The sequence below is a fragment of the Sciurus carolinensis genome, chromosome 17 (assembly GCF_902686445.1).
Source record: "Sciurus carolinensis chromosome 17, mSciCar1.2, whole genome shotgun sequence".
Classification (NCBI taxonomy): domain Eukaryota; kingdom Metazoa; phylum Chordata; class Mammalia; order Rodentia; family Sciuridae; genus Sciurus; species Sciurus carolinensis.
The window spans coordinates 24,961,814-24,979,272 of record NC_062229.1 but is presented as its reverse complement, the minus strand read 5'-3'; positions in this window follow the sequence as shown (position 1 = coordinate 24,979,272).

The following is a 17,459-nucleotide window of genomic DNA, read 5'->3' as shown; positions in this document are numbered from 1 at the left end:
AAGGGATTTACATTTTTCTTACTCTTTCTATTTTCAAATTTTTTAAATTGTCTTTTTATGACAGCATATGTCATATATTTATTATGTAATTTTTCAAAAGAAGGAAAGATAATCTCATCCACTCCTGCTGGTAGAAATGTGAAAATGAGTCAGTCATTTGAAAACAGTTCGGCAGTTCCTCAAAAAGTTAGACACAGTTGCCACATGACCTAGCTATCCCACTACTGGGTGTTTACCCGAGACGGAACTCGTAATCCATACAAAGACTTGAACATGAATCTGGCAGCAGCAGTAGTATCTGTGATAACCCCAAACTGGAAGCATCCAAGATGTCTACCAACCAAGGCCTGTGTAACAAATTGTGATATAAGTCCTACAACTGAATGCTGTTTGGCAAGAAGGAACAACTGTTGAAACACACCACAATTTGGATGACTCTCAAAACAATGATGCTGCATGAAAGAAGCCAGCCCCCCAAAGAGTAGATACTGTGTATTTCAATTTGTAGAAAATTCTAGAACTACAAATCAGACTATAGCGACAGAAAACTGATCAGTGTTGAATGGGAGGTAAGATGGGGAGGGGCAGCGGGGAGGGGTGATAAACCCAAGGACACTCTTGCAGAGGACGAGATGCTCACTATCTGCATTGTGGTGGTGGCTTCATTGGAGCATGCTATAGCAAACTTTGTCCAACTGTATGTTTTAAATAGCTGTGGTTTATTGGATATCAATTATACCTCAAAGAGTCTATTTAAAATGTCATGCATGTTTAATACTGAAATTTTTGAAATAATATGAGAATAAAGAATAAAAGTAAAAAGAACACTTACTCCCCTGAAGAGACAACTCACATTTTGAGACTTTTTTTTTCAGAAAATTTTCAAGTCCCCCAGACTCCAAGGCCAACAAAGGCAAATCTGCCTGATTTACCAGCTGTATTCCTGAAACTGTGCTGGACAATCAGTTTATTTTATTTTATCTTTTGGTACTAGGGATTGAACCCAGGAGCATTTAACCACTGAGCCACATCCCCAGGCCATTTTTTTAATTTCTTATTTTGAGATAGGGTTTCACTAACTTGCTTAGGGCTTCGCTAAATTGCTGAGGCTGCCTTTGAACTCACGATCTTCCTGAGCTGCGGGGATTACAGGCACGCACCACTGTGCCCAGGGACAACCACAGTTTAAATAAACCAGGGGTCTATGTTTAAATAAATAAATGCACACATACACAGCCCCCCTGCTCCATTTCATATCACATCATTAGGGCTCTTTCATGTCACCAAGAATTTTTTGAAAACATGTCAGTACTGCACAGCATCCTTCCAAAATTGATTTTAGACAGGTTGTTTGAAGTTTTTCCATATATTCAATAGGACTGTGATAGTGTTGCATATAAATCTTTGCGTGTAGACAGCAAACTTGTATACACCATAGGCCCACTTCAAAGTACTTAATGGATCCAACTGAGTAGGCTAGTAACTTAGTTTTACATTATGCAGATAAAAATAAGTAAATTTCCCATCTTTTAAATTCATTTGCTAATTAAATTCTCATTCCTTCAGTTTCCTCTTTTGTCAAATGGTAGTAATAATAAGCATCCACCTCTCAGTGTGGCTGTTGGAATCAAAGGAGACGGTGTGGGAACAGGGCTGTGGCTAAGCCGGGCAGACAATAAGCTTGTGCCAGGCAGGGCGGTGCACACCTGTAATCCCAGCGGCTCGGGAGGCTGAGTTCAAGGCCAGCCTCAGCAATTTATCGAGACCCTGTTTCAAAATAAGAAAATAAAAAGGACTGGGGATATAGTTCAGTGGTTAAGTGCTCCCCGGGTTCAATCCCCAGTACCTAAAAAAAAAAAAAAAAAAAAAAAGAAGAAGAATAAGCTGGTAATGACAGGCACTTACAGATTCTTGTGCCAGAATTGTCCATGATTCCTTCTAAACCCCCTCATTTTCCCCCCCTTGGGAACTGCCAGTCTGAATACATCTATCAACTTAGCTTGAAGAATCTCTGGGATGGTTGAAATGACTTATGTTGCTATTACCTAGCACCACTTTAGAAAACTCATCTCAGCCAAAGATAAATGCCCACCCCATGGATGGACCCCACATTCTGGCCCTGGAGGGCTCTGGTGGCAAGGAGGGGTTTGGGGAGCAACTGTCTTTCAAGTGGATTTCCCCCCACTTTCTGCTGAATTTCAGAATTGTGCAAGTGAAACGTCGTTGAAACCACCAGCTCCGTAGAGTAGTGGTGGCAAACCATAAATCATTCTCGTACCCTAAAAAGTCTTGAAAACCTTAGAAAAGCAGATGGCTCTTAATAGGACTGTTGGATTCAACAGTTTTAGAATTTTTAGCCAAGTTCAGGTTCCAGATTCTTAGCACTTGCAGAAATGTTTAGTGGGTTTGGTATATACCCACATGAGCACACACATGTGCGCACGTGCACACACACACGCACAGCTTTTGTTTACTAAGATTAAGAAAGACAAAGATGAATATGTAACTCTATGTATTGACTCAGAACATCTCCGAATGCAGTTTTACTTAAATAATAACCTACTAGTTTATAGCTAAGGGAACTAGGGGCCAAGAAAATTGAGGGTCTTAACCCCAAACTCCAGTAACATAAATGACAAAAGACCCTCAAACTCCAGTAACGTAAGTGACAAGAGGGACCGACCCAGTCTCTCTGATCTTACATCATTTGAGATCCAGAGTACTAATACTAATGGTCAACATTTCCCAGTTTCCTGGGCCTCTGGTGCGTTGACTCAGGAGGCCCTTCTCTATTCAGAAGGCTCCCACACCTCCCACACGGGGAAATCAGACCGGCCCGGCTGTCTAGCTCCACGTTGCCCTGGCCCAGCCTCCTGGGCACTGCCCGGCTGGTCGTTAGAAAGGCAGACTCAGGCCGTCCGCCTCAGAATCTGTGTTTTAACAAGATCCCCACATTCAAATTCGCAAGTCTCTCCCACCAGATCTGTTGTCAAAGGCACACACGATGGCCAGAGGGGAGAGACGCAGAGTCACTCGGAAGAGACAGAGGGTCCCTCGGGCGAGCAGGTCTTGTGTTCACTGACCAAAGAGTGGAAGGAAGTGTGTGTGCATGGGAAGAGGGAGGCTGAGAAGACAGGGAGGCCACCCCTGGCAGGTAACCCCAGAATTGCCTGCCAGGAGCCCCTCGGGTCCTTGGTGAGGTCAGTCCTGCTGTGATGGCAAAACCAGACCTATTTGTGAAATGAAATGATTAAAACATTACGGGGAGAAACCCATGCCTGGGAAGGGGCAGTTCCCTTCCCCTCTCTCAGCCTTTCTCCAGGAAGCCATGGGCCCCTACCTTTTGGATTGTAGGTAACTTCCCCTGGGAGTCTGACTACTCCCCTTTGGAGTGTAAAGGCACCTGTGGAGGCTCCGGGCCCAAGGCTAGAGATTTATTGGAGGCCTTATAAGAGCAGCCAGTTCTTCCCCTTATCACGCTCTGCTTCTGTAAACTTGCTTCCCGCTAGAAACCCCCATGCACGAACATATGTCGGGTGAACTAGGAAATTTATGACACTAGATAGCCTATAAATATTGTGAGAAACCGTGGCTAGGGGCTCAGAGCTTGCAGTTTTGTTTTTCTCAGACCTGCCGGCCTAAAATAAAGTTTGGAGCCCTCCTCTCCGAGTGCTGCGTGCTGCTTCTCCACCAGTCTGTTTCCCACAACCCTGTGGCGTGAGGGATACATCAGGCTTCCAAGTTGTGGTCCCTGAACGATGATCTCGGGCAGCCCTGGGGATAAGGGCCTAGGCAGACTGCAGTCCATTTGCCTTCTTGAAGCCTCACGAGGATCTTCCCAGAGGGTTGGAAAAGGAAGCTGCCATCCTGCCACACACTGGCATGCGGTTCCTCTTGTCTAGAAATCACGTTTGTGTGCTCCTTCCTGTTTCCCTGGGGAAACACGGTCAATGTCTCAATGGAGTAAGTGACTGGATGGTCCCTGGGCCCACGAGTTCTGCCCTTCCCCGCCCAGGGTGGGTCACAGCCATGAAAAGGAGCACATCTCCCCGGTCTATCCCTAATTTTTATGGGACTGTGCCAGACTGAGTCTACAATTGCTCCTATCACCAATGAGCTCCCCCTTGGTGGAGGGGGCCCGGAAGCAGCATGGGGAGTGTCTCCAGATGGGCTGGCTTGGCCGTGACAGGGAATGATTGATCTTAGGCTTTCTAAAGCCCCAAAGTCCCCATTTTATGGAAATAAATAGGGAGTTTGGGTATGTCTGGTTCAGAGAAAGGGGGTCACCTCCAGTGTGGGAGAATCTGGGGTCACTGTCTAGGCTCTGGCTGAAAGCATTCCCCCAGGATCATGACCTGGCTTCTCCGGCGGCCTGCCCGCGGGGACCGAGCGACTCTGCCTTGTGACATCTGCTTTCACCTCTTCCTGCCCAGCTCCACGTCTTTCCCACTATGCGGCACTGCCTCATGAGATGAGAGTTTTACGTTATAAAGTCGTAGAAAAGAAGTTCATGGAGACGACTCCCGCAAGACTCCTGCCTCCGGCTCAGCCAGTCGGAGGGACAGGGCAGCACGTGATGAGGGTGCTCACAAGGCCACACGGGAAGCCGTGTGGTTTGGGGTCGGGAAAGCAGGTGCCGGGCTGTCGGGTTACACCCACGTCGGGTGTCTCTTGGTCTCAGCAGCTCCGAAATTATGAGTTGACAGTCAGATGGCACGGAAGCCTGGAAACCAAGTTATCGGCTCATCAGAAAGGCCTGCTTGGATGTGGTTCAGACATCCTGAAAGGCAGCGCAGCGTGGCATGGGGTGGAAATCGCCAAACCCTGGATGAGGTGCGGTGCCTGTGTGTGTGTGTGTGTGTGTGCTGGTGTGTTTGTGGTTGAACACAGAAAACCCAGCTTTGTTCTTAACCCTCAGATGAACAAGGAGAGAGCCTGACAGACAGGATGGTTTTATCAGGACTTTCTAACGAGAAGTCGCCATGTATCTTGCACACATGCAGTCCACTTAACGTTCTGGAAACAGTGCAGATTTTGTGATCTTGTTCAACAGAAACACCTCTTAGAATCCTAAAATGTTTCAGGTTATTACACAATTATGCAATTTATTCTCAAATACACTCTCACAGTAAATAGTCAATAATTACAAAGGTAAGCTCCTCTTCGTCTATCTTCCACCAACCCCTGGTCTTCTTCCTGCAGATAAGCACTGTGACCATTGGGTGTGAAACCTTTTCTCTATTCTTATGTGTATGGTCCCAAATAGATTATATAATTTTCTTTTTTCTTTTTTTTTTTTTTTTTTTAAGCAGGGGGTGCTGGGGATTGAACCCAGGGCCTTGTGTTTGACAGGCAAGTACTTTATGAACTGAGCTATATCCCCAGCCCAAATTATATCACTTTGATGTTTTGTTGCTATCAGAAATGTCGTTGTATTGAACCGTCATCTACAGGTTGCTTTGTTCATTTAGAAACATACCTTGGTGATCTTTCCATGTTCATACAGGTCAGTTCATGTTCGTACAGGTCAGTCTTCCACAGAAGGATCACACCGTCTTTTATGTAACTGTTGTCTTCCTGATGGACATTCGGTGGTTTTCTATCTTCACCAACCTGCGCAAAGGCTGCCATGATTTTTGTTCTGATGCTTCCTTGAAGAAACACATGTAAATCCGTGTAAAGGAGACATCAGCATGGAATTGCTATTGTGATGGGCTGACAGATCTGACTCCATGAGAATGTCATAGGCCAGACTCTAGGGGAAATGACTAAACAGACTCCATTTTGCTCTGAGACTCCATGTTATGTAGGAAATAAGCTTCTCCCATGGGAACACCCCGCCTCTGTGCCCATTATCAGTTACTTAGTGTGACATGTTTAACAATACAGAATGATAATTCCTATGTAAAGAAAAATTGCTCTGTTTTGATCCCTATTGCTCCTAAACAATGTACCATGTGAATAGTGATTGTGTGGATGTTAGTAACCATTCTTTAGTTTGTACCTAGGTAAGGGTTGTTTTGACCCACTTCCCCCTCTGTCAATGATCTCATGATGTTAATGTGTAATTTCAAATCATAGCAACAGACACTTATGATTGGTGTGAATTTTGGTATAAGAACCCCTACAACCCTGTGGTCGGGGCTGTTCTCCCAATAGCCATTTTTGGGGCACTGTGTGAGACAGTCAGCCGGCCGGCTTAATAAAGACTCTCAAACTTGGACTTCTCAGTGGTGATCGGTCTGTTCTTAAGTTGTGCCCCATAACTCTATGATCCAAGGGAGATAGGCTTTATATTTTAATGAATACAGCCATCATCCTTCCCAGTGTGGCAGAAGCAATTTCCACGCTCTCAGGAGTGGGTGAGAGTACTTGATTTCCCATCCCAATGCTTGATATTAGACTGGAAATGATTTGCTTACTTGAAGGGTAGACATATTATTCTTGTTTAACATGCTTTTCCCTGATTACTACTTTTTGGATGTTTTTCTTCATCTTGAAGCTACCTCTCAATACTTTTGCACATTTTAAAACTTTGGTTGTCTTTTTCTTTTTGGTTAGTAGGAATGGAGCTCCTTTTCCAAGAGAAATTGCAAAAAGCAAGCAGCAGTGTACAGTACTAGAATTTTTTTCTTTATGGCAGAAAGTCATAAAAACCTCTGCTTGCATAGACATGAAGAAGGAAAGCTGTGGTGTTGTGCACGTGCGTGTGTGTTGTTTTCTGAAACATGACTTTAACGCCCACACAGCTTCAGCAAGCGCACTGAAGCCCCCCAAAGTCTGCAACGGCAAAGATGAAAGACAAAGGTTGGCCTGCCACAGACTCAGTAGCAAGAAGTGCGATTTCCAACCAACAAACAGCTGAAATCTAGCTTCCGCGTCCTGCAGGAGACTTCATTTGCCCTCCCAGGGCTGACCCTTTCCTGTAGAAATCTTTTCTATAGCAGTTTGGGATTTGGGCTGGTGCTTATCAGACACGCATCTAAGTGATATAAGCCTGTGTCCTCGCCTGGGGTTATCTGAGGGGCTCATCGCTCGCTCCTGGGTACCGACAGAGGCAGAGAAGCAACCAGGTGGCAGCAAGGAGCGGAGGGCCCTGCTCAGAGTCACCCTCAACCGCAGCACCCCTTATCTCCACGGCGAATCTCCCTGGGGATGCTGAAGGCTGGGGCTTGAGAGAATGGGGGCACTTGTTGGGTGCAGAGGGGTCGAGGAGGAAGGGGAAGGAAGTCCATCTTCTCTGGAGTTGGTTCTGACATGTGGATGGGGCCCTGGAGCAAATACGAAGATAACAGGCCATGCTGGGGTGTGGCCTGGATAAAAGCGCTGGATGTGTGGAACAGAGACCCTTAAATGTCTGTTTTAAGTGATCACTTTAAAAGATTGGCTAGGGAAAATTCTAGAAGATAGCTTTGGGGTAGGTTATGTGTCCTTGGTGAAAGTGACGAGGAGGCTAAGCCTATCACTGAGGAGTAGGTGGTGAGCCCAGGTGAGATTTGCAACACACCAACTGAACGGTAGTGCAGGGGGTCGGGGGCAGGGGTTGGCAAACATCAAGACTTCTGGGGGGCGGCTTGCTAAAGCACAGATTACTGCGACCCCTTCCCAGAGCCTGAAGCAGGAGGTTGGAGAGACTCCGCAGGCCTAATGAGTTTCCAGGTGATATTGGTGCTGCCTAACACACTTTGAGAACCCCAGGCTAGCGATAACTCATCGGAGAAATCCTTCATCTGGAAGAAAACGGATGCTAGGAGCTTTAATGGATGGTCTGCTACTGTGATCTTTTCTCAGTTTTACCAGAGTCTTAGGACAGAGACTGGGCCAGAGAGGACTGTCTGTAGATCCCAGTAGAAGAGATTCCAAACAGCAGAGAGATGAGTGTTGGTGAAACAAGAGGAAATTTATTCAGTGTGGCCACACCAGGAAGACCAGGGGTCTAGCGACCTCCTAAGCAAGCAGCCCTTAAGGTACTGAGGACAGCTTCAGGATTATACAGGGGAAGAACAAAAGTCAGGGTAAGAACTGTAGAGAAATATGCAGCGTCAAGCAGTCTCAGTCACACTGTGGTCTGGTTGATCATTACCTCAGGTCTGGTCCTACTGGCGCCAGGGAAATCATTTTTGCTTGGGGGGGGGGCAATTTCAGTTCCTGCCTTGAGGTGATTTGCCTGTAAGGCTCACAGTTCTTGGAACTTGAGATAAGCTGAGAAGGAGAAATGACTCAAAGAACAGGGTAGAGAGACAATGTGGAGTCAGGATGATGGCCGGCTCCTTCTTCAAACTCCCAGTTTTGAAAAGAACCCCTGCAATATCGGGATGCTGGGAGAGGGGGTTTCAGAGATTCAGAGAAAACTCTGAGAGATGCTTTTGTGGCCAGCTCTGCACAGGGTGGAAGGGGAACCAAGTCTGCTTGAGGAGCTTCTGAGGGCCAGAGAGGCTGATGTCTTAGAGGGCCAAGGGCCAGGGTCAGGGTAAGATCAGCCGCACACAGTGGTTGTGGGATAAGTATTCATGAGAAAAGGACCACAATCCACCCAGGTATTTTTTAAAACCGTTTGAAACAATAGTCAAGTGATACTTTGAAGGCTTAAGGCAAGATCCACTTCTGTCCCTTTACCACATTCCCCACTCGCAGTCCTATTCCCTCAACCAACTTTTCATGTTTCTCAAACTTTACCAAGTACACGAATCCCCTGAGGATTTTGTTAAATGCAGGTTTGACTCAGGGGGTGGAAGGGTGGCGGCCTGAAATTCTGCACTTCTGCAAGCTCCCAGGCGATGTGGTGTTGGTCTGTGCAGCACACTTTATATTGAAAGGTTTTACCCGATTCTTGTAGCTGTGTATTTCGGAAATTGGTTTTAACCATTGTTAATTTTCTTTCTGCAATAATATAGCTCTACTTAGTGTTTTGATCAGTATTTAATAAACAGTGTTATTAGTGACTCTTACACAGCCGTTTGTTTTTCCTGGAGTTCTAATTGTCTTTCTTTTCTTCTTAGAATGTCTTGCTCATAAAAATACCACTTTCCCGATCCCTTCAAAGCTCATCGTAACCGATATTCTACGAAATGCTCTCTTCTCTGGAAGACCTTCCCTGCCCAACTCATTTGACCTCTTCTTCAAATTTAAGCAAATGAAAACCCCTTCCTGCCTCCTCCTCAGGTTGTTCACTCTCCCCAGGATACTGTCTCCTTTCTCCTATGCTCTCCTCCTCACAGGCTTCTGTGCAACCTGCTTACATTGTAACACAACTTTTCGAAGCCATCAGTAGAGATGTTTCCCTCTGCTTTCTTTCATTTCCCTTATTCCTGTTTTTTTTTTCCTTTTACATGACTCCCTTTACTCTATTTATTTAAAATTCTTTTAAAATTTATTTTATTTGTTCTAATTAGTTGTACATGACAATAGAATGCATTTATGCATTTTGATAGATCATACATAAATAGAGTGTCATCTCTCATTTTTCTGATTATACATGTTGCAGGATGACATGGTTCTTTTTAGTTCTATATGACAGTAGAATCCATTTTGATATAACTATACAAGCATGGAATATATCTTATTCTAATTAGGACCCCATTCTTGTGGACATCTGTGATGGGGGATTCACCATGTGTACTCATATATGCACATGGGAAAATATTATGGATTCATTCCACTGTCTTTCCTTTTCCTATTCCACCCTTAGTTTTCCCATCAAGAGGTACAGTCCATTTCCCTTCCCCTTAACCTGGACTGATCTGTAATTTGCTTGTATATGACAGAAGTGGTGGAGGGCCAGTTCTGAACCCAGAGGCTGGGATTCCTTGTGTATTTTTACTGTGCCCAGAACCTTAACACCACCATATATACAAACCCAGGCTAGCCAGCTGCAGGAGGGGCTTTTGTGTTCCACATCCTGTGCACAGACCTGCAGGACAGGCATATATTAAGTAAAGAACTTCCTAGCAGGTTGCAGGAGAGCAACATAGCATAATATGGAAATGTTGATTCCCTTTCCTACCTCTAGCCCCCAAAGGTCACTGAAAGCATGAAGGTTTTTTCAGTGGCTCTCATTTTCATTAAACATGGACCACAGCTAATGTCAATTCTGGACAGCTGGCCCCTAGTCAACTAGTTACTTGACCACAGACACCTGGACTAGCAAGACCAAAAGAAAGAAGAACTGTCTAGTTGAGCAGTTTAAATAGTAATTTATAGAATTGTGAGCTAAATAAATAATTGTTGAATTTTGGAGTAGTTTGTTATGCAGCAAGAGCTGACTGATACACCCTGCTTATTTCCTTTCGAGTCCTTATCACTATCTAATATTACCTTATTAACTGTCTTTCTCTTCTGTCTCTATTTCTCCTCTCCGTCCCTTCCTTTGAATGTGAGTTCTACTGGCGTATGCTCTTATCTATTTTCTTTATAACTGTGTTCCCCAAATTTAGAAGTGTCTGGTGCTAAATCAGCTTTGGGTGAGTGAATGAATGAACAAACGAACATACCAATTATAAATGCTAATGTGTTTCTCTTATTTGGGAGGTGGGATGGCCAACTGAGGTAATGGGAGAGGAGCAGAATTTTGAATTCAGTCTGGATTCAAGTTCTGGCTCTACCACTTACTAACTGTGTGATCTTGGATAAATCTCTAGAACTCTTTGAGTTTCAATTTCATTGCCATATAACATTAATATGAAACTATCTATTTTCCATGATTATTCCGAAGATTAAACATGTGTGAAAATTATTCTGCAAATTGTGAAATACTGTACCAATGTTATTTGTTGGTTTTAGTTTGATCCACTTTTTGGTTCTCTGGGTAAAGAAATACCCTAATATAAAAATTTAGATTTGTAGAACAAAGTGTCTCCTTGGAGGATATGAATTATAAGCAGGAAGAGGAAGGGAAAAGTTTATGGCTTTTGAAATTAGTCACACTTAGATTTGCATCCCAACTACCCACTTTTGGGTACTCTTAGGAAATTCAGTTAGCTGCTCAGAGATGTGGTCTCCTAGTCTTTCAAAAGGAGGAACTCTCTGTTTTGTAGACTTATTACTGGATTTAACTAAGGTGAGATTTATAATGCTGTTGGCATGTGCTTGATGTTCAGAAATTTTATTTCTTTTTTCCCTTGCTGGAGAAAAGAAGCCCAAGTTTATTCATGTTGAGGGACACAAGCATGGACCTCTTAGAGGATTGGGAACTTTTAAGAAGGATTGTTAAAAAGGCAAAGCCAGGCATGCTAGTCAGTTTTCTATCACTGTGACAAAATACCTGAGAGAATCAACTTCAGAGGAGAGGAAAGGTATATTTTTGCTCACAGTTTTAGAGGTTTCAATCCATGGTCACTTGGCATGGATTGGGCCTGTGGCAGCCCAGTTCATCATGGCGGAAGAGTGTGGCAGGGGTGTTCTGTACCCCTCATTGCAGCTGGGAAACCAAGAGAGAAAGAGGGAAGAAGGGACTGGATCCCCATATCCCTTTCAAGGGCACACCCCCAGTGACCTCACTTCCTCCCACTGGGCTCCGCCTCCTACAGGCTCCACTGCCTCCTGTAGCACTGTAGGCTGGGGACCATGGGCCTTTGGGGGACATTCCAGTTCCAAAGCATAGCACAGAGTAAGAGAGGGAGAAGAGCTTTAATTTGGTTGAATTTGAATGACATTCCTGCATTGGTCATTGATTGGATTTCTCTTAGAAATGAAATCTTTTAATAAAACAAAAGGACCAGTTTTGTTGCTTTTTTTTGGAATCTGAGATAGCAACTCTGTCAGCAACCCTAGGGAACAGATATCAGTGTCCCCATTTTACAGAACGGGAAGTTGAGGCTCTGAGGCAAAGACCACCCTGTCAGTAGACATAGAGCTGAGCAGAACCTACCTAACACCACCGTGACAGTGTAAGGACAGTTCAGTAGAGACTGCCTCTCATGAGCATCTGTCACATGGCTCCAGAGCTGGCCTGGTGCCTTCCTGCATTAGCTCTTTGAAGCAGGGAGTATTGACCCATTTTACTGATAAGGAACGTGTCTCTCCCAGGTTTGCAGAGGAAGGGGTGCTTCCACACCAAAGCCCAGGAGCCTGCGATCCTGGCTGTTCTTCTTTGGCCATTCCTGGGGGGTGGCGGTGGGGAAAATTCAAGAACTTGCATAAATGGTAGGAACCTTAAAACAGAAAGAGAAGAGAGCTCAGTCTTTGCTGCCAGCAGGAAGGAAGGAAGGATGGACGGTGCTGGGGTAGTGGCAGGAGGAAGGAACAGAAGGGCTACCCTTCCCCAGACTCTCTGCAAAGCCCCCTGGACGGCAGGGGCGGAAGCCACGGCTTTTCTTAGGTACTCTCCATGCAGGGACAGACGGGAGGAGCAGCAAGCAGCATTTCACACTTTGGAAAAGAATTCCAAACTTTATTTTACGCTGGCGGGCCCAGAGGAGAGCAGACTCCAAATTCCGAGTGTCACCGGTTTTTCATAACACCTAGAGGCTATCTCGTGTCATACATTTTCTAGTCTAAAAGATACATGGTTGTGCCCGTGGTTTCTAGTGGGAAGCATGTTTACAGAAGCCGAGTGGGATGGTAAGAGGAAGGACTGGCTCCTCTTATAAGGCCTTCCATAAATCCCTAGCTTGGGGCCAGAGGCTCCACTGGGGTGTTCACACTTCCAAGGAGTAGTTAGATTCCTAGGGGAAGTCATTTTCCATCCGAAAAGTAGGGGTGAATGGTGTGAATCAGGTTCCCTGAAGGTGGGCAGACTACAAAGGGGAGGTGAACTCTCCCTTCCCCAGTCAGAACTCTGTCCAATTCTCAGGACAGATCTGGGGCTGTTACCCATTACACTCTCAGGCACAGGGAAAGGAGTCTTCATGGATGCCTGTTGGAGAACCGGGAAAGCGTGGGCTGGCAGGGTGGTGGTGAACGGCTACAGCCTGGGATATGTGGAACGGAATACTAGACAGCACTGAAAAACAGACTCCAAATTTAACCTGCTAAGGGGGCCTGGGCAGGGGTGGTGGGGTTGAAGATTTCCTGCAGGGCTTCTCAGAACCTTTTATATGCTCTTTGCTTTTTTCTCCTCAAAGGATCTCCTTTGGCTAGATTCCTGCCCTCTTTCTGATGTAGAACCCAGTTGGGGAAGGCTCCTAGATGCCTTTGTCTTTGGGTTTTTTCTCCCCCCGCTCTGTGTTTTTCCCAAATGTGGCGAATATCAGACACCGGGCTGTTTCTAAGCTGGAACCCCATGAGTAAGATGAAGCCTGTGAGGGCCTCTTTCTTTTTTAAAGCATACCTTATTTTATTTATTATTTTCAACTAGCAAGCGATGATTACATGTTTGCATGGGTCACGTTGTACATGATGCTTTAATCATGTGTACCCTGTAGAAATAGTCAACGACGGTAAGGGGCCTATCTATCACTCCGCCTACTTATCACTCTGTGCGCCTGGGTGGTGAGAACATCTAGAATCCACCCTCTCAGCGATTTTGAAATATCAGAAACAGTCTCAAGAACTCTATCGAGGGGTCTTAATGATACCGCCGTTTACCGGTGACGAGTTCTGCTCCTTCTAATGTTGAAGATTGAACACTAGAGAAGCAGCCAAGGCAAGCAGATGAAGCAGGTTTATTTAAAGGGAATAATACAGCCTTCTCCCGGCAGGAAGGAGGAGGCCATGGCTGATGTTCTAAAAGTCCCAAGAAGTGAGCGCACCCTCCATCTTTTATAGGTTAAAGTCTCTTTTGTTCTCCAGTTCTCTTCTCCCTTATTTCTCTCCTTCCTGCCTACATGACTAGGCCTGGTTTTGCATTAAGTGAGAAGCCATGGGCAGGGAGAGGGCCAGGGTGACTCAGGCAGGCAAGGGCCCAGGGGGCATTAATTAGCAGCTCCTTGTTTGCAGTCCTTGATAAAGGCAGGTAAATTTGGTCATCAATGGGCTCCCGAGATCCTTGACATTCCATTCTTCCAGGGGCAGATGGCTTCATGGCTTCATTTCCTCGAATTGACCCGATTCCCTATTTCTACACTAACTACCTGTCCTTAATTCTGGCTTCATTCATCCCCTGCAGCCACCATCCAGTGGGTAAGAGGCTCACTCAGTGACTGTGGGCTTGAGCGGGCGTGTGACTGTGAATCAGATACACAGTGGCCCTGACCTCAGGTCAACTGTCCCCACCAAGAAGCTCTGCTCTGGGCCTCCATAGTCGGGACCCAGCCTTTTGATGTGGTGGTTTTGATGTGGCCATTTTGAAGCTGAGGACATTTTGACACAGCTATTTTGATGCTGTGGAAAATTTCTGACTTTTTAAAAAACACCAGCTCTGGAACTCGGCTTTAAAAAAAAAAAAAAAAAAAGATCAAGTATCAATGCACCAGGTGGCAGGGCCAGGCTGAGGGTCGGTGCTGTGGAAACAGGGGCGGGGTGAGGCTGTGGAGGCCATTTTTAATTTACATTTCTTGTGGGAAAAGAGAGTGAAACACGGCATGGTCTGATTTTGGGGGGTTATGTAAGGTCCTGAAGTTAAAAAAGTGTCAGGAATCATGAGATGGCAAGGTATTGGTGAAATAATAGATAGATTCATGGAATAAAATAGAAAGTCCAGGAGACCCACACAGTGCAACCAGCTGATCTTTGACAGAGGGGCAGAGGCAACGCACCGAGGAAAGAATTCCTGCAACAAGGGGAGCGGGAACAACAGGACGTCCTCATGCAAAACGAAGGAGAAACAGACCCTTCACTCTTCCCAAAATCAACTTAGAATGTCACAGTGTGAAATGCAAAACTATAAAACTCCCAGAAGACAACACAGGAGAACGTGTACGTGATTTCACATTGGGTGATGACACGTTAGATAGGACACCAGAGACGCCACCCGTGAAAGAAATAATCGACCAGCAGGACATATGAGAATCAAAACTCCTGCTCTGTAAAAGACACTCTCAGGGGTACAAGGAAAGAAACACAGACTGGGGAAAATTTTTGCAAAAACACATCTGATAATGGATTATTTTCCAAGATATACCAAGAACTCTTAAAATGTAACCAAAAAAAAATGAGCAACTTGTTTGAAAAATGGGTAAAGGACCTTATGATCCTCCTCCCAGGAAAAGATACACACAGAGCAAAGAGACACATGAGGAGACATTCGACATCGTACGTCTTTAGGGAAATACGGATTCAAACAAAAATGGTCCCGCACACCCGTTAGAATGACCCAGATTCAAACACACGACACCGAATGCTGGCCAGGACGTGGAGAGACAGGAGCTCTCCTTTATTGCTGATGGGAACGTGGAACAGCACAGGCACTTTGGAAGATGGTTTGACAGCTTCTCACAAAACTCCTACCATGCGATCCAGCAGTTGTGCCCCTTGCCATTTACCCAGAGGGGCAGAAAATTTATGTCCAGGCAAAACACCTGCAGGGTAATGTCTACAGCAGCTTCACACACAGCCGCCAAGCTAGGGAGCAACCAAGATGCCCTTCAGCGGGTGAATGGATAAACCGGAGACGTAGAGACGACGGATGGTCATTCAGCACGCACACAAAATCACAAGCCCTCAAGCCATGAAGAGACATGCAGAGAGGTAACTGCATGTGGCTGAGGGGAAGAAGCCAATCTGGAAAGGCTCCATACTCTGTGATGCCAGCTGTCTTTCCAACTCTATGACATTCTAGAAAATAAAAAACTATGGAGATGGTAAGAGGGTTGGTGGTGGCCAAGGCTTAGGGGGAACAGAGGGATGGCAGGTGGAGGACAGAGGACTTTCAGGGCAGGGAAGCAGGGTATGGTCCTATTATGGCTTGTGCGTGTCGAGATGTATTTGCCTCCACCCATAAAGTGCTCGTGCCAAGCGTGAATCCCAGTGTGCACTTCAGACTTGGGTGATGGAAAGCATGGAGCGTACCAAATGCATACTCTGGAGCAGGGTGTGACGTTGAGGGGGCTGTGACGTGCCTGTGGGAGCTCGGAACCTTCTGCTCCGTTTTGGCCGTGAACCTAACACTGCTTTAAAAAAACAAAAAAATCTCTTAAAAAAATACGACGACCTGTGGCACGTCTCTATGTGTATTGGGCGTCCTTCCTGCAGTTCACACTGGTGGCTCCTTCCAGGAGAGAGGGGTACTGATGCTCAAATGCTCCCTGGGGCCTCTCCACAGGCTGTGACCTGGCCTCTGGGCAGCCTGGCTGAGGGGAAGTTCTAATCTAGGCAGTTTGTTCTGGTGGCTGCATAGAAACCTCGGGCATGTTCAGTAGCTTCAGGAGCATTAGCCAGTGAGCTATGAAAAATGAAAATTAGATCCTACCGTCGCCTACTTAAAATCTCTTCAGTAGTAGTAGCTTTCCACGCCCCTGGCATTGGATCCCAAAAGGTTGGGTGCCTCCTGCTTCTCTGGCTGCCCCTCACACCTTTCTGACCCCCCAGGTTGGTCTTTCTTAGCCCAGGACATGTCAGTGCCACCCTCTGTTGGGAACAGTTACTCTAATCGTGTATTTATGGGAACTTCTTGTATTGAGGTCTTAAATAACATACCTCTTAGTGAGCCCTCTCCTGACCCCCCAGTCACTGGCTAGAGTCTCTGAGGAGCATTCTCACTGTTTAGTATTATCTGCTCTATTTCCTGCTATGTCCTGCCTCTCGGAACAGCGGTATTGAACGATGAACTCAAATGAGGTTTCCCGATGAGATAAAATGCGTGAAAACTGAAGGCTTAATCGCTTTTATCATGATTAGAAGAGGCAGATAAAATCACAAATCCCACAACGGGTCTCATGATTCACTTGCTGCAAACCCAAAACCTAGGAGGTGAGAATGACATCTCTTTCCCTTTTAGCCTGCATTCTGCAGCAACCTTGGCAGCCGCAGCCGCTGAACCCTTAACCCACACCCATCTCACCACTTTTCAACTCCTTCCCTTCAGCCCCTGGACCACGTATGCGCAATGCTAAGCGCCTCACTGCTAGTCAGTCCCCTCAGAGCTGCCTGGGAAAGCATCCGCCACCTGCCAGCCCCTTAGTCCCTTGGCCCTGTGTCTCGGCACCCTTCTGTTCCTACTACAGCCCCCGTCTCCCACACCTGCCTTCTCTCCGGCAGCCCAACCTTCAGCAGTGATTCAGGGTAACAGAATCTGGCAAAACCCATTCCTTTCTCCTTTTTCTTTTCTTTTTAGGGATTTTCACTGCTACCCTCAAAGCATGAGGAATTTAAGGAATTTAAAAGTTTAGAAAAGTCAGTGTAGTTGAAGCCTGCCCTGGCTTTGATGTTCCTAGGGAGGTGGCACTCACCTTGAGTCCCCTTCAACCTATGCAGATCACAGCAGCTTGGTCCCCGGCCAGCTGCTCCGGCTTAGGTCATCAAGTGAGCCCTCAAGGCCATTGCTAAGGTAGAAACATGGGTGAATGAAAGGTGCGCCCGTCCAGACCTGCAGGATCTGCTGGGATGGCCACTAGCTGTACTGACCAGTTACATGTAAATGTAAA